The 18,952-nt window shown below is 39.9% G+C and overlaps 1 protein-coding gene across 1 annotated transcript in view; it reads right to left on the bottom strand.

Annotated features, from left to right (window-relative positions):
- Positions 1-18,952, bottom strand: part of NEGR1 (neuronal growth regulator 1) — a 378,159-nt gene that overhangs the window by 229,195 nt on the left and 130,012 nt on the right. The window lies entirely within an intron of this gene.

Consider the following 18,952-nt stretch of genomic DNA (forward strand, 5'->3'; position numbering starts at 1 on the left):
GTCAAACCACTGACCCATCATTACATCACGACTGGCATTAGATGATGTCATAGCTTATCTACTGCACAGAGCCTGTCCCATAGAACCTCAATGAGTCGACTCCAGGCTATTGCTACCTATGGCCATGAGACTGCCAGCATCGGTAAGTAAATAGGGCCCATTACAGTAACGGCCGTGTTAGCGCCTATCTCCGGGCCCCCTAATATCCCGGGCCCTGTGGCAGCTGCCTCTGCTGCTATGGCGGTAGTTACGCCACTGGCGCTGTCTACTATTTACCACCTGTCTGACTGTCTGTTTGGTTTTTTTTGTGTTAACAAGCAAAATCCAGCTCCCCTGTTATGGAGCCAAGAGCAAAATTCTGAGAATAAACACCTGCAGATACAAAGGGAACGATCCGGCACGTAAACCTCACCACTGTGAAAATAACACGGCTTGGTAAAATCAAGCATCAAAGTTTTTAACATTTCCAATTCAGCCCTGTCTGTGAACCCATCTGGGCCCTTTTAATGGGATTTGATGAACAAAACAGGAGGGAGACGACTTACTGGGACTTACTTTGTCGCTGTCAAAGGAAGCGGGTGTGAAAGGAAAGGGTTAAAAAATAATTCTAAATTTATTGGGGAAAAATAAAAGAATTGCACAAATTAAAGCAGGACTCCTGCAATATTCTCTGGCTCATTAGAAAAGCATATAATGTGAACGGTAGTGAAGATTATCCGGGTTATCTGCTCCCGTCTGGTCCTCAGCTGGGTCATGTGACCAGTAATAAGAATCTCCAACTGATACATTGTCTCACATGTGTTACATTCCTATGAGAGTGTCTGTGTGAGGTTTAGTGGAGCGCTAGAAAAACTGACGTCCCGTCCGCAAGTATCAAGTGGAGAGTCCGAGGACAAGTCACATGACACAGCTGAGGACCAGAAGGGAATAAGCAACTCCAATAACTCAGATAGACAGATACCAGAAATAAGATTAGCTTCACTGCTACTTATATCATGTAATGGGCCAAAGAATACATTTTTGCATTAGTGCTCCTATAAACATTATAGAATACCCAGATCCAATTCACAGAGGTACTAGTTTGCAATTTAGCACAAATTGATAGAAACAGCGCCCCACCCGTCCACAGGTTGTATGTAGTATTGCAGCTCCAGCTGACTGAAGGATTTGTGGCTCTCCAGTGAGGGATGATGTCCCTTTGTTGCTTACCAATTACAGCACCATTACCTTAGTAGTGGCTGAGCCTGGTATTGCAGCTCGGGCCGGGTTCACATCTTCGCCCAGCCTCCGTTATGCAGGTTTCCGTTTCCTGCCCGAACTTGGACAAGAGCCGGAAACCTGCAGGCATTTTTCAAAGCCTGGGTTTGGAAAGTGTCCGGCTGTGAGCGCTGGTGAGCGTTTTGTGCTCTCCGCGGCGAAACCAGTTTTTCTTAACCGGACACAAAGTCGGACATGCAGGACTTTGTGTCCGGTTAAAAAAAAACGGTTTCGCCGCGGAGAGCACAAAACGCTCACCGGCGCTCACGCCCGGGCACTGTCTGTCAGGTTTCCGTCTTATGTCTGCAGATTGGGGCGCAGATGTGAACGAGCCCTCAGTTGCATTTAGTTGACTTGTAACTCCAGGTGAATATACAATGTGTCTTGATATCCATCGGCCATGTCTCCATGCCTAAGAACAGGGCTCAGCTCCAATACCAAGCACGACCACTATACAATGTATGGCGCTGTTCTTGGTAAGTAACGAAGACACCACAACAATCACTATCATAGTCCCAAAAAACCCCTTTAATATTTCTCAGGAACCAGACAATATTAATTTCCATCGACTAGGGGGATAAAAAAGTTGGGTGCCAGCAGCCAATTTGTAGGCAGCGTGGCTTCCTGGCTCCTGAGATTTGTCTCGCCTCGGAACAGTATAAGAACAGTCAACTAGATCTGAAGGACTAGTCGCGGTAGATCGTCTCATCCGGCGCAGTATAGACAACGACCTCCAAAGGAAGAAGAACAAAAAATTGTTTATCGCGTCTCAAAAGACCCAAAGTACAATACACAACGTCTTCATTAAAATGTGTAACACAAGCGTGTCCTTGATACAACATCCAGACAAGCCAACACTCGATTGAAGTTTCCTTCTGCCGGCCTCCCCGCCACTTCTCACAAGGCGCGTTCCTCTTCTAATTATTCATGTGCGGACCAACTCTTCTCTCGCATTGTCTTTAGCGTAATAATATATTGCAACACTCCCGAGACGGCATTTTATGTCATTATTCACGAAAAAAAATCAAATTAAAAGCAGGTTTCTTACTTGCCATACAAAGGTCAGGCGTAAGATAAAGAAAAGAAAAAAAAGTTCCGCTTGGTTATATTCCCGGGCGACACAATAGGTAATTTTTGGAAGAATGTTTTTTGATTTTGAGTATTACAATGTTTCCCATTGTGTTTAACAGGCGGTGTTACTGACAACTGTATGAAACTAATAACTGGAGGGAAAGAACAAAGTGTACGGGATGAAGGAGAGAAAAAAAAAACTAATTTAAGATCAGCTTCGACACCGGCAGAATCAAAAAGCAGAAGCCTTAAAGGTCATTCTTAATTGAAAGTCTTTTCGGCAAAAAAAAAAAGCAAAAAGTCCCAGTTGTACCAAAAAAAGTCGCCTTCCTTTCGATGAGGATATAAGAAGATGAAACATATTGGAGATACAATGTCACGTGACCAACACGTTGCAATGTTTTTGAAAAAAAAATTTAAGTGAAAAAGTTTAGCCGATCTCGCCTTGTTTTCGGAAGGGTCTGAAGTTGTGAGGGACGTTGCGCCTTGTCTCACATGCACAAAGACGAGGGTAAGACTCTTTTCTTACTTTTGCACTCTTACAGGTCCGATTGATGTTCTTTGAGAAAAGTAAGGAGCCGCAAAAGTTGATTGGCGTTTTTTTTCTTGGCGGAATTGGGTGCCGGCCGGATACTATTATGGGGACAAAGGAAGAATGACGGAGAGTTGATGCTTCTTCAGAATGGAGAAAAATATTAATGATGAACAATGTGTCGAATATCTCTCGGAGATGTCCCATCATTAAGGGTTCCATGAATTCGGGGGCAAGACAATGTCATCGTGTTCCGCTAGAACTTGGGAACATGTGACAAGCTTGGTCTTTAGATCTTTGCCAGTTCTTTGGGTAGGGATTCAAAAAATATAAAAAAATTAAATGTCAAGCTGATCATTTCTTCTACATGATGTGAAAGGGCCGTTGTGATCTATGCGGTGGTGTAGATGGTCGGTAATGAGAGACCTTCTGGTGGCCACAAAGTCTTGGATTACGATTCGCGTACTCTAAAGTGACTGGTATAAAAAAAACATAATGGGGCAGATTTATTAAGGCTGGCATGTCGTACGTATCGGCCTTAAGAAGGCTGCAGTCTCTTCATAGACCAGTCGGATGTTCTTGTAGACTTCCATGATCCCATTCACACACTTGTGGAGCACGCTTGGCCAAACGTGCACCACCATGTCATCCCACTACATCAGAAAGTGGTGAATTTCCCCCCAATTTTTTGGAAAAAAAGTAGCCAAAAGCTTCCAACCATTTAAGGGTCTTGGACCCTGGTGACAAAGATATTCCAAAAATTTATAAAAACATACAGTACTCTATTGAGAAATTCTGGATGGAAAGAGGAAAGTCATCATAGCTTAAAGGGGTTTTCTGGGACTTCTATAGAGAGGACCCCACGGATCAGATGTATGAAGAAGTTGCGGCCCTCATGGGTGTTGCATTCATCAGTCAGCTCAATTTGATTCAAGGGGATAGGGCTGAGTTGCAATGCTAAGATTATCCACTAGGGTGCTGTGTTTGGTATTAGGAGAAGAGGCCACAACACTCGGCGGCAGGCTCTTCAACCATCTCCTGAGTTCTGGACTCCCCCCTTTCACGTATTGACGTATTGGAAAAGCCCTTTAACTGGGAACAACCACAAAGATCTCTCTCTCTATTTGGAGGACTTAGCATGTCCATTGATTTCAATACAAATGATGTAATATTTTGTTTGTCCTCCGGAGGCGCTGCAGGAAAATAAACCATGGGTTCTGCATGGGATTTCCGGCAGTGGGATACCCTTTTTGTTCAGCAAGTGACCCTTCTAAGAATGTGAATTTCCAGTTACGTGACCCATGTGATAGTTGGCCGGAATATATAAATGTCAGTGACATCATTGACACATAACGTCCCGTGATAAAATATCAGATGACAATTAGTAATAAAGTCGAGACCTTGACATAAAAGGGTTTATCAGCGAGCTACAGTGCGACCATCATCTCTATTCTTACGGCCGCTGATATCACATTCATCTCCATCTGTCCGTATTATTCTACTTAATTAAAAATGGAGAATGACAAAAACGTGTAACTGTGGAAATTCTATTGAGTGTAATAATAATATGCTGCCATATACCGAGTTACATAAAGCGGAAGGACTGGCTATATATTAGGGTGAACTCTACTATAATGGGGTCACTGGGACTGCGGCTCTGCGACACCACCGCTATAATGTCTTATGACATATTGGTCAAGGCAAAGTTTTTGACCCCGAAGAAATACCCAACCAAATTACCCCAACGTCCCGACCCCACACGGTCACCCCTAGTAGTGATACAAGGACACTAACAGCTCGGTGATATGTAAAGGACGTCCTGACACGTGTGGTCTCCTGGCAAGGTGGACAACTGGTATAATGCTCGCCCATACACAAGGGTTCCCAGGAATGTCTCCACCAGATTACACTTCCTAGTCCTGTCCGGTCACCAGATTTATCACCAATATGGCATTTATGGGACCAGCTGGGACGTCACCAACCTATGAGGGTGCAGGATCTACAGGCCCAACATCCATGGTACATGTACTGCAGGATACCATCAGAGCCTGTATATACCACCATGTCCTAAAGTATCTCATCTTGTATCCAATCTTAAGTTCTAGAGCTTGCGTCCAATTGTACAGTGTCCCCCAATAACCTTCACCATTGGCTGTAATATTATCACCAACTCCATAGATCATCATTATAGTCATATTAAGTACGCTTCACCCAGGACAAAAACTTCTTGGTGCCGGATATTTTTGTCTCCGAGTGTGGATGTATCTACACAATATTGTCTACTATACAGGAATGCTGATATATTAGTGGCAGCCATGTAATATTCCACATACAATAACAAACGACATATCCCTGCCCTTAAAATAGTTCCAAGACATATCACATCATAGCCAGAAAGGAATCACTTCCCATACACCGGTATCGATATTACCGTCTAAATAACAGGATCCGCCATAGGGCGCACATAAAAATAACATCCATAGGAGGTCAGCAACATCACATCCAATAAGTCAAAGTTTTTGCACAAAAAATGGAGACTTTTTGGCTTTTGCATCCCAACCGGGGACCAGAAATCTACGCCAGGATACGGGATATATTTATGGTTGGGCGCGCGGATCCTGGAGAATGTGCCCAATTTATGAAGAGCTGTGTCAACTCCGACGGGGCAGGGACTATCAAGACTGGCATGGAGAATCCATACGTAGGTGGGTGTAGCCAAACTCATGGACAGAACCTATGGCCCCCGACGATCCGTGCCTATAGCCTATAGATCGGGTGATGGCCATGAAATTCAAAAATATCAAAAAGTAACAAAACCTAGAAAGAAAACAAGCTACGAGCAGGAAGGAAGAAGTGACTGTGTCTCAGGAATCTGTTTATTGGGCGAAACCAGTGTGATAGCGTTTAATTACCGAAACTCCACCGGCACGGCGAATGATTTACTGTGGAAAGGCCGAAACGCAAGTGCTGGGAAGCTACAGAGCAGAATAAATAGCTATATTGACTTAATACGCCAGCGAGCGAGATAGCCAGTTCTGTCTTTTATAATTTGACAATTAAAGAAAGCGGTTTCTGGAGCATAGTCCTGTATTTCACGTTAATTAGTACCATGGGGAGAGCCGAATGAAAAGAAAGCGTCCATCACACGCAGGCTCCCCGCACTACGTCTCACCAACTCCTTAAATTATAAATGGGACTTACAATTTGCTACACAATGGATGTGTATGAGCGAAACGCTGCAAATCACAGCTCGAAAAATCCATCCATATCTTCATCTACATTGGAGGTATTAATCCGGGGATATCGGCAACATTGTAGCCGCCCGTCATCCGCCATTAATTGTATTTATAATCCCTTATCATTAAACAACAACCTTAATATTCTCTGGCAAGGCGGGAGCCCCGGAGATTCCAGAATGTGATGGCGCAGCCTTTAATTTAATTATGTGCAAAATTGCCTCATGTCTATTCAAATATTAAGCTTATTAAATTGACGTATTTTGCATATTTCATTTATTTCCTCGATTTTTTTTGTTTGTTTGGGAAGATCGTCGACATTTACATGTTAGCGGGGGAGGTCTGAGGGGAAAAGGAACCGGATAAGCTTCAAATGGAACCACTTTTTATATCCAATTGAGATGGAAGAATATTCCGAAATTTTTTTAGGTCCAGTTTGATCAAATGAGAGGTGATGGGTGAATCTCGCGAGACGCATTTCATAAACATTCCCAAGATGTTCCCATAATAAGTGTTATGATTTTACTCTCACCACCTGCAAATCAATATTATACTGTGAGGTCTCTGCAGACCCCAGTGGTGGCCCAATAGAGGTGCCGATAAAATAAAAAACACTGATACTCACCTCTCCTGGACATCCAGTCTTTCCTGGTATCCGGTCTTCACCTACAAGCCCTTGCAGCATCTTCTTGCCTCTTCCAGTGTCTTCTCTGATCTTAGGCACACCAGGGTTACCCCTGAGGTCTGTGACTGGGCAGGACACCCCTAGGGCACAGGAAGACCCATGCAGGGAAAGAAGACGAGTCACCAAGGATAGGTAAGGAGTAGTGAGTATCAGAGTTTTTTAATTTTGTCCGCACCTCTCCTGGGTCTCTGAATAGTGACCCCAGAGAATAATAATGATTGGTGGGTGGCATACCTCAAAAAATCTTTGGGAACTGCGTAACAAACCTGACTTGTTACAAACCAGTTTGCCAATCTCTATCCAATGGATTTGATTTGGTCCAAATTGGTCCAATTTGAGGCCAAAGTTTGGTCCAAATTGGTCCAATTTGAGTCCAAAGTGACCAAATTGCCATGAAATGTTGTGCATGACACTCTGAGGTCTCCAACTACTCCAACAGCAACAGAACATCAATAAAGCCCAAGTGACAGCAACGTACAAATGTAGAAGTCTACGAACATTCCCATCCTATGGCCTGCACAATGATATGCGTTACGAATGTTTGGCTATATGGCTATGAGGCACCTATAGTCTCTCATGATTGGTTGTGTTAGAAGTTGGGTCTCCTGCAATGCATTATGGGTCATTGCCGCCCAAGGTCCTTCTTCTATGTAATCTTCTGATGGAAAATATTGAGACTGCTAATTTGATGGAATGATGCGGAATGAATCCAAAAAGTTGCAAATCTGAAACATGTTGGAATTTCATAACAAACTTGACTTATGCTGAATCCATTGGTTTACCTCTAATATCCTAACAGGATAATAATAATAATAATAATAATAATAATAATAATAATAATAATAATAATGCCCCATCCAGGACACATCTGTGTAGAATGGCAACGAGACTGTATAGACCACAAGCCAACCGATCCCAACACCATCTACTTTGTGGATCAAAGGGTTTGGGAATAGTCATCGACTAAGTTCATGGACCAGATGGGGATAAATGAAACATAATATATACTTAACTAGCCATATGGACATTGCTATATAATCTATATCACCATGGCCGACCATCCATTGCATAACGTTGGCTGGATGAGTAGCTATTCCATCCAAGCGCCCTATACAAAAGAATGCTTGCTGATGCCAGACTCACCTGCTCGAGGTTGTATCTTACCTGAGAGCAAAAGGTTTGGCCATGTTGATATTCAACACCCCAATCCATGTTGGTTGGCCAGTTTGGGGTTTGGCTGCCAAAGTCTAAGTCTATTGTCAGCGTAAGACTCTTTTGAGCATCCTTAGGCACTCACATCATGGTTTGGTTTCCTTCAGGTTCTCTAGTTCCTCATCCACTTTAAGAACATACTGAGGCATTGGGGTACATAAAGAATGGAAGAACCCAATGCAGATCTAAAAAGCAAACCTTTTCCAGGTGCTGTCTTCACCCCAAACCATCCCTTCTTTTGATGGGTCAACCAGTTGGCTTAGGATTGGGCTACTGACATCATTCTAATATCTGCGGCCAACAGAGTCTTTTTTTTTTTTTTCCAAAAAGTCAAACTATTGTCTCACTATTTAGCTTAAGAATTGACATCATTGCCTGGGGTCCTATCATTCCATCTCTTGATAAGATGCGGCCAATTTCCCTACATAGCTGTAACGTCTCTGCCTGTTGGGGTCACTGCGCCACCCTCTGCTCGCATATAGCGATGCAGGAGGTGTGTGCAGTTTAGTTCCTTGCTTAGAGTTTTTGGTTGCACTGTGTGAATACGTCTCTAGTTCTGCAATTGAATTTCCACCACACCCGTCTTCTGCCCTTTTTTAAGTGGTTAATTCTAGTCTTGCCGTGTGATTGACAGCCGGTCCACCTATCAACTCCAGGGAGGGTTCTTCCTCCCTATTTATTCTTGGCTCACATTCACATTGGTGCCTGCTATTGCTTTGTGCGTGCTGGCTTTTCTCTTGCTGTTTATTCTTGTATTCTGATTCTTGACCTCTATTGACTACTCTTTTGGATATCAATTTTGACATTGCATTGCTCGACTGTTACTGACCCCTGACTAGCTGACCTCCCTTGTTGTTGTTTGTCTTGTCCGCATTTTGTATGTCACGTATTTAGGAAGGGACTGTTGTCCAGTTGTCGCCTATTACCCAGGATAGTGAGAGGGTCTCAGACCAGGGCTCATTGTCTCTGGTGCCCCTTCCTCCAGGGTTCATCTACAGCACTGGGGAACTGCTGTCTGACACTTCCCTAAGAATATCATGATAAGATAAGACACTTTAAGAATAATAAAACATCTACATGTAAACTTGACCAAGTTTTTGGACACATTTTTTATCATATTATTAGAATCTTCCGTTTATTTTGTAACAAAAATCGCTAAAACATACCAGCCACCTAAGTGACCACCAATCTACTGTACCCCCAGCCAAAAAATCCCAAGAAACTTGTTTACAGGTCTGTGCAAAACACAAAAACATCTTCAGAATTGGCAGTGGACGCCGTCACTTATTCTGGCAAATGAAGCGTAATAATATGCATTAAACAAATGCGTCCAAATCCCGAGAACAAAAATAGGTTCGAAAATGTCACTTTTAGCTAAACGCTGAATTACCACTAATCTCCGGAAGCTCGGTCCTATTTTTCATCATTTTTGAGATTTTTTTTACTTTTTTTTTTTTTTTTTTTTGCAGAACGGTCCATAAATTCGGGGCTTTGGCGCCCGAGAGACCGAGTTATATAAATAATGACATTAGTTTCAATGGTGGATTTGGAATACAAAAATACCTTCTGGACACGCATATGCTTCTTAAACGCTAGGCTCGCTCAGTCACAGATCCAGTGTCAGCTGGCTGGCTCATCAATGGGTAATTTAACTAATTGCCGAGCCACCAAGGAATCCTTGTGCAGTAGATATGAATGGGGGAGGGGGGGGGGGGTTGGGGGTGGCGGACCCTCGATACAGCAGATGTAAATGGAGAATATTTATATACTCATGTTCGGAGGCAGCTCGCGTTATGGGCAAGATAGAGAACGAGACAGAACAATGACCTACATTTCATCCGCCGGTGCGCGCTCACATCAACCCAACACACAGGATCATTACCAATAAGCTAAAAATACCGTAAGATAAGCTTATCAGGACGGGTAATGGAGCAGAGCTTGAATGTCATACGCAATATGGTTTTACATAGGATTAGAGGAAAAGCTATGGCATAATCTTTAAGGAAACGCTGTAAAAAAACAAAAAGTTGCCTGCCAATTTTCCTACTGGCTCCTTCATAGCCAGGAATTGGGAATTCAGGGTCCAGGGCTAGGACATTCCAAAATTCATCAGCCATATTCATTACTTTGTGCACCTTAGGTCATAGTTGCCACCAAAATAACATGAGATTTGAGCTCCTCCTCTAGTACCCCCACAACCCACCATGAACACCACTTTCTCCCCCAGGAATGCCCAAATACTACTCAAGTTCTCCCGTTTTGTGTTTGACCGCGCCCCTTCCCATTCACTTTCCTAGGACTTCTGGCAACTAGGTTACATGTCTGAATGCACCCCTTAAATGTTGCACCCTGTATATTTGTTACCCCGAAAATTATGTTGAGGCAACCATCCACCCATCCAACCATTAAGGGGTCTAGCTATAGGAAATGCAGTTATACATATGTGTCCTCCCTTACCTTTCTTCTTGGTCAGAGGCATAGCTGGAAGCTCCAGGGACCCAATGCTAAACCCTATCTACTTTGAATTGTGGTATATTTTATTTGGCAGAGGGACATCAGGGTCCTGGGCCTGATAACAACTCTTACGACTACACCCCTGAGTCAGATCCTGCTCCGATATGTGTCTCTTCGGATAACCAGCTTTTCAAGTCAACATGATTATGTGGTCCTCTACCACAAGGAGCCCATCCTATCTATGTGTGCCCTCCTAGTGGTTGCACTGTGAACTGCAGCCTGTCAAGGGTTTTGCTACTATCTCGCAATATTGTATTGAATTGAAGTAATGGGAATTGGAGTTCTGTATCAGTTGTGTCTGGGCCCTGGGGCCAAATAAGAAGGTCATACATTGGGGCCCCAATGATGTCACTAGACCTGTGGATTGGGTAGGTGAAGCCACCAACTCTGACATTATTTTCCACAATCCAACTCCAATTCCTGCTCCAACTTCTTTACAAATGGCTTCAAAGCCAGTGATCGAATCCAATAAAAGTAATTATGTAACAAACTAAACATTTAACGAATGATACAACATTATTCATTCTACAATATCTAGGTGTATTATATGTCCTGACTATGTATTATATATAGTCCTGACTATGACTCCAACTCCAACCACAACGAGTCCTGACCACGACTCCAACTCCAACCACAACGAGTCCTGACTACGACTACGACTCCAACGCCATAGCCCTGTAAGTCTTTGCAACCTTCTAACCAATCATTTAGAAATTTTGTAGCATATAATAAACCTACAAGTACACATCCGATATACTGTGCGCAACTCTCAACACGTAACCTCCTTGTATCCAGGCAGCGAAGGAGTCACCGGCTGGATCGTCTTCCCTGTGCACAGAGACAATAGAGTTATACAAGCAAGTGGAATAGTCAGTCATGTTTCCCGCACCACGGCAGAACATCTTTACAGAAGAGTCGGAACAGATGGTGGAAAAAAGCACTTGATTCCCTGCCATGTGACATGCGCTGACATGCACCGGGACACAAATTACAGGCGTAACAATACAGTATGGCCGCCCTGGCCACCGCCATCCTGTCCGCAAAACCTGAAGCTTACAGTCACTTGGAAATGTCATCTGTTATTACATTCACGACTCGCACCTGACATGCTTTAGTGGAAGAGTGATCAACACCGGTTTTGTTCTGTATCACAAATCAGGAATCAAGGCAAAGTGCACTGATACATGCCAGGAACCGGCTCCAGCTTAAGAGCTCTCGAATAATCGCTTTTTGGAGACTGTGTCTGTGCCATTGGGTAAATGCAGGAAAGACTTGGAAAGCTTCACTGACCAGGAGAATTATAGCACAGGAAGCCACTAAATACATTACAAGAGCAGGGGGAGCATCCAAAATGCTGCGGGAAGAGCTTACTGAGAAAGATATTGTACTGCAACAAGCAGCACTAGGCCAAGCTGAAAGGAGTCTAAATACCAACTAATATCTTTATCCGTAGAGAGCAGTATTATAGGAGTGATATTCTTGTACATAGGAGCAGTATTATAGTAGTTATATTCTTGTACATAGGAGCAGTATTATAGTAGTTATATTCTTGTACATAGGAGGTAGTATTATAGTAGTTATATTCTCGTACATGGGGGAGTGTTATAGTAGTTATATTCTTATACATAGGAGCAGTAGTATAGTAGTTATATTCTTGTACATAGGAGTAGTATTATAGTAGTGATATTCTTGTACATAGGAGCAGTATTATAGTAGTTATATTCTTGTACATAGGAGCAGTATTATAGTAGTTATATTCTTGTACATAGGAGGTAGTATTATAGTAGTTATATTCTTGTACATAGGAGGTAGTATTATAGTAGTTATATTCTTGTACATAGGAGTAGTATTATAGTAGTTATATTCTTGTACATAGGAGTAGTATTATAGTAGTTATATTCTTGTACATAGGAGCAGTAGTATAGTAGTTATATTCTTGTACATAGGAGCAGTATTATAGTAGTTATATTCTTGTACATAGGAGTAGTATTATAGTAGTTATATTCTTGTACATAGGAGGTAGTATTATAGTAGTTATATTCTTGTACATAGGAGCAGTATTATAGTAGTTATATTCTTGTACATAGGAGTAGTATTATAGTAGTTATATTCTTCTATATAGGAGTAGTATTATAGTAGTTATATTCTTTTACATAGGAGGAGTATTATAGTAGTTATATTCTTGTACATAGGAGTAGTATTATAGTAGTTATATTTTTGTACATAGGAGCAGTATTATAGTAGTTATATTCTTGTACATAGGAGGTAGTATTATAGTAGTTATATTCTTGTACATAGGAGCAGTATTATAGTAGTTATAGTCTTGTACATAGGAGGTAGTATTATAGTAGTTATATTCTTGTACATAGGAGTAGTATTATAGTAGTTATATTCTTGTACATAGGAGCAGTATTATAGTAGTTATATTCTTGTACATAGGAGTAGTATTATAGTAGTTATATTCTTGTACATAGGAGTAGTATTATAGTAGTTATATTCTTGTACATAGGAGTAGTATTATAGTAGTTATATTCTTGTACATAGGAGCAGTATTATAGTAGTTATATTCTTGTATATAGGAGTAGTATTATAGTAGTTATATTCTTGTACATAGGAGCAGTATTATAGTAGTTATATTCTTGTACATAGGAGCAGTATTATAGTAGTTATATTCTTGTACATAGGAGTAGTATTATAGTAGATATATTCTTGTACATAGGAGTAGTATTATAGTAGTTATATTCTTGTACATAGGAGTAGTATTATAGTAGTTATATTCTTGTACATAGGAGCAGTATTATAGTAGTTATATTCTTGTACATAGGAGCAGTATTATAGTAGTTATATTCTTGTATATAGGAGTAGTATTATAGTATTATATTCTTGTACATAGGAGTAGTATTATAGTAGTAATATTCTTGTACATAGGAGCAGTATTACAGTAGTTATATTCTTGTACATAGGAGCAGTATTATAGTAGTTATATTCTTGTACATAGGAGCAGTATTATAGTAGTTATATTCTTGTATATAGGAGTAGTATTATAGTAGTTATATTCTTGTACATAGGAGTAGTATTATAGTAGTAATATTCTTGTACATAGGAGCAGTATTATAGTAGTTATATTCTTATACATAGGAGCAGTATTATAGTAGTTATATTCTTGTACATAGGAGTAGTATTATAGTAGTTATATTCTTGTACATAGCAGATAGTATTATAGTAGTTATATTCTTGTACATAGGAGGTAGTATTATAGTAGTTATATTCTTGTACATAGGAGCAGTATTACAGTAGTTATATTCTTGTACATAGGAGCAGTATTATAGTAGTTATATTCTTGTACATAGGAGCAGTATTATAGTAGTAATATTCTTGTACATAGGAGCAGTATTATAGTAGTTATATTCTTGTACATAGGAGCAGTATTATAGTAGTTATATTCTTGTACATAGGAGTAGTATTATAGTAGTTATATTCTTGTACATAGGAGAAGTATTATAGTAGATATATTCTTGTACATAGGAGCAGTATTATAGTAGTTATATTCTTATACATAGGGGGCAGTATTATAGTAGTTATATTCTTGTACATAGGAGATAGTATTATAGTAGTTATATTCTTGTACATAGGAGCAGTATTATAGTAGTTATATTCTTATACATAGGGGGCAGTATTATAGTAGTTATATTCTTGTACATAGGAGATAGTATTATAGTAGTTATATTCTTGTACATAGGAGCAGTATTATAGTAGTTATATTCTTATACATAGGGGGCAGTATTATAGTAGTTATATTCTTGTACATAGGAGATAGTATTATAGTAGTTATATTCTTGTACATAGGAGCAGTATTATAGTAGTTATATTCTTGTACATAGGAGCAGTATTATAGTAGTTATATTCTTGTATATAGGAGTAGTATTATAGTAGTTATATTCTTGTACATAGGAGTAGTATTATAGTAGTAATATTCTTGTACATAGGAGCAGTATTACAGTAGTTATATTCTTATACATAGGAGCAGTATTATAGTAGTTATATTCTTGTACATAGGAGTAGTATTATAGCAGTTATATTCTTGTACATAGCAGGTAGTATTATAGTAGTTATATTCTTGTACATAGGAGGTAGTATTATAGTAGTTATATTCTTGTACATAGGAGGTAGTATTATAGTAGTTATATTCTTGTACATAGGAGCAGTATTATAGTAGTTATATTCTTGTACATAGGAGTAGTATTATAGTAGTTATATTCTTGTATATAGGATACAGTATTATAGTAGTTATATTCTTGTACATAGGAGTAGTATTATAGTAGTTATATTCTTGTACATAGGAGGTAGTATTATAGTAGTTATATACTTGTACATAGGAGTAGTATTATAGTAGTTATATTCTTGTACATAGGAGCAGTATTATAGTCGTTATATTCTTGTACATAGGAGGTAGTATTATAGTAGTTATATACTTGTACATAGGAGTAGTATTATAGTAGTTATATTCTTGTACATAGGAGCAGTATTATAGTCGTTATATTCTTGTACATAGGAGGTAGTATTATAGTAGTTATATTCTTGTATATAGGATACAGTATTATAGTAGTTATATTCTTGTACATAGGAGTAGTATTATAGTAGTTATATTCTTGTATATAGGATACAGTATTATAGTAGTTATATTCTTGTATATAGGATACAGTATTATAGTAGTTATATTCTTGTACATAGGAGTAGTATTATAGTAGTTATATTCTTGTATATAGGATACAGTATTATAGTAGTTATATTCTTGTACATAGGAGTAGTATTATAGTAGTTATATTCTTGTACATAGGAGGTAGTATTATAGTAGTTATATACTTGTACATAGGAGTAGTATTATAGTAGTTATATTCTTGTACATAGGAGTAGTATTATAGTAGTTATATTCTTGTACATAGGAGCAGTATTATAGTCGTTATATTCTTGTACATAGGAGGTAGTATTATAGTAGTTATATACTTGTACATAGGAGTAGTATTATAGTAGTTATATTCTTGTACATAGGAGCAGTATTATAGTCGTTATATTCTTGTACATAGGAGGTAGTATTATAGTAGTTATATTCTTGTACATAGGGGGCAATATTATAGTAATTATATTCTTAGAAGTTAGATTCTTGGGCATTGTTTGTCTCTATGTTATCGCTCAGACAAAAGAACAGAACAATAACAATTACTGCAATGTCAAATCCAACTCAAGGCAGATATCAACGTCAGCCAACACACCACATTGACTATAATGAGGTCTGTCAGGTTTCATCATGGCGTCCGTCTTCCTACCAGATAATAAGCAATTTTGTCAAAGATTTTTATCAGAATCTAAAACAAAGCAGAAGTGAACAGTTGCGAATATGGTAAAAAAGTCACCAGCATATGAAATATCCGACTTATAGACACTTGCAACTTTTTCCTCTGGCAAATTTATTACAATTCTCACCGCCATGTAGTCTCGTGAGAAAACCCCTTTCCATACGCCCCATTGAGCACCAGAATGGGCCACATCTCATCCACACCAGCCTGTGCGACGCTCTGCAGCTTCCCACAATGATAAGAGCCTTGTAACATAATTCCAACAAAATAATCCCAACATATGTCCATGGTCTTCATCTACAGATAGGTAAAAAATAGAAATGGGCACCAGAAATGTGCAGTTTTGTTCTCGTGCACTGAGCAGAGGTTTTGTTGGCTTCGAGTCTATAGAGGAAAATAGCAGCCAACAAATGTGTTAGCCGCCATGTGTGGGAAGAACACTGCGACTCGATGAATGAGCCAGACTTATTTAGGTGGGATCTTCTCCCTACTGAGTACTAAGAAGGAGAAGACGCTGCCAAACCGGCATCATACATAGTAAGCACATCTCAATACAGGCACAGAAATGCTCCCATCCCCTGGTGTCACCGGCTGGGGCCAGGCCTCTCCTGCGTCATTGTATCCAAAAATAGGATGAAAACAATATTGTCATGTTCATTCTGTACAGGGATGGTAAGTACTACTGCAATATAAGGGACAGAAGAGACAAAGCAATACGTGGAACTGAAGATGTAATACCGCTCACAGTCACTAGGACTATAGTTATTACCAGATCATTAGATTTATCTATAGGCGGACAATACATGTTTATGGACATCTTATGTGTAATAGGTATATTCATCAATCCATAATTTATACATATAGAATATACACAAGTAACTACTGTATTATACTCCAGAGCTGCGCTCACTATTCTGCTAGTGCAGTCACCGTGTACATACATTACATTACTTATCCTGTATTATACTCCAGAGCTGCGTTCACTATTCTGCTGGTGCAGTCACTGTGTACATACATTACATTACTTATCCTGTATTATACTCCAGAGCTGCGCTCACTATTCTGCTAGTGCAGTCACCGTGTACATACATTACAATACTTATCCTGTATTATACTCCAGAGCTGCGCTCACTATTCTGCTGGTGCAGTCACTGTGTACATACATTATATTACTTATCCTGTATTATACTCCAGAGCTGCGCTCACTATTCTGCTGGTACAGTCACTGTGTACATACATTACATTACTTATCCTGTATTATACTCCAGAGCTGCGCTCCCTATTCTGCTGGTGCAGTCACTGTGTACATACATTACATTACTTATCCTGTATTATACTCCAGAGCTGCGCTCACTATTCTGCTGGTACAGTCACTGTGTACATACATTATATTACTTATCCTGTATTATACTCCAGAGCTGCGCTCACTATTCTGCTGGTGCAGTCACTGTGTACATACATTATATTACTTATCCTGTATTATACTCCAGAGCTGCGCTCACTATTCTCCCCCTGCAGTCACTGTGTACATACATTACATTACTTATCCTGTATTATACCCCAGAGCTGCGCTCACTATTCTGCTGGTGCAGTCACTGTGTACATACATTACATTACTTATCCTGTATTATACTCCAGAGCTGCTCTCACTATTCTGCTGGTACAGTCACTGTGTACATACATTACATTACTTATCCTGTATTATACTCCAGAGCTGCGCTCACTATTCTGCTGGTACAGTCACTGTGTACATACATTACATTACTTATCCTGTATTATACTCCAGAGCTGCGCTCACTATTCTGCTGGTGCAGTCACTGTGTACATACATTACATTACTTATCCTGTATTATACTCCAGAGCTGCGCTCACTATTCTGCTGGTACAGTCACTGTGTACATACATTACATTACTTATCCTGTATTATACTCCAGAGCTGCGCTCCCTATTCTGCTGGTGCAGTCACTGTGTACATACATTACATTACTTATCCTGTATTATACTCCAGAGCTGCGCTCACTATTCTGCTGGTACAGTCACTGTGTACATACATTACATTACTTATCCTGTATTATCCTCCAGAGCTGCGCTCACTATTCTGCTGGTGCAGTCACTGTGTACATACATTACATTACTTATCCTGTATTATACTCCAGAGCTGCGCTCACTATTCTGCTGGTGCAGTCACTGTGTACATACATTACATTACTTATCCTGTATTATACTCCAGAGCTGCGCTCACTATTCTGCTGGTGCAGTCACTGTGTACATATATTATATTACTTATCCTGTATTATACTCCAGAGCTGCGCTCACTATTCTCCCCCTGCAGTCACTGTGTACATACATTACATTACTTATCCTGTATTATACTCCAGAGCTGCGCTCACTATTCTGCTGGTGCAGTCACTGTGTACATACATTACATTACTTATCCTGTATTATACTCCAGAGCTGTGCTCACTATTCTCCCCCTGCAGTCACTGTGTACATACATTACATTACTTATCCTGTATTATACTCCAGAGCTGCGCTCACTATTCTCCCCCTGCAGTCCATACATGTGCTATATATGTAGACTTGTGTTCTGAGCTGTATTCAGATTTATTATCCCTTTAAAATAAATAGAACTACATCCGAGCTATTAAATTAATAAAAGTGCAAGTGCTTATTAAACTCTCCTTCAGAGCAGCACTTGTCCGATGAGACCTCCCGTGCACCGTCTTATGCGAATGTCATTAACCCGCGGTTCACGTTCTCTCGATGTACTGTACTAACCTTTCGGTGCAGGCGCTCAGGGCTATTTTTGCCTGCGCTGTCGCCATTGGCTGGCGGACTCTTCAGGTAGTAGGGTATAATTAATCAGAGATTACGGCGCGCTGGTTACATCGTATATTTTTGTTGTAGACATAATCATTTTTCGCCGTGATAACAGATAATTGCGCGAGCCTCATAAATTATAGGTGAATGTCACTTTTATGGCAAAAGAGCCAAATAAGAGCTCAGGATCCGGGCGGGAATATTCCAGATGTCTAAGAATTGTATCGGCGGCAGAACTAAGACGTGTTTGTAAGAAGATGTCATCGATATA

The sequence above is a fragment of the Leptodactylus fuscus genome, chromosome 9 (genome assembly GCF_031893055.1).
Source record: "Leptodactylus fuscus isolate aLepFus1 chromosome 9, aLepFus1.hap2, whole genome shotgun sequence".
Lineage (NCBI taxonomy): Eukaryota > Metazoa > Chordata > Amphibia > Anura > Leptodactylidae > Leptodactylus > Leptodactylus fuscus.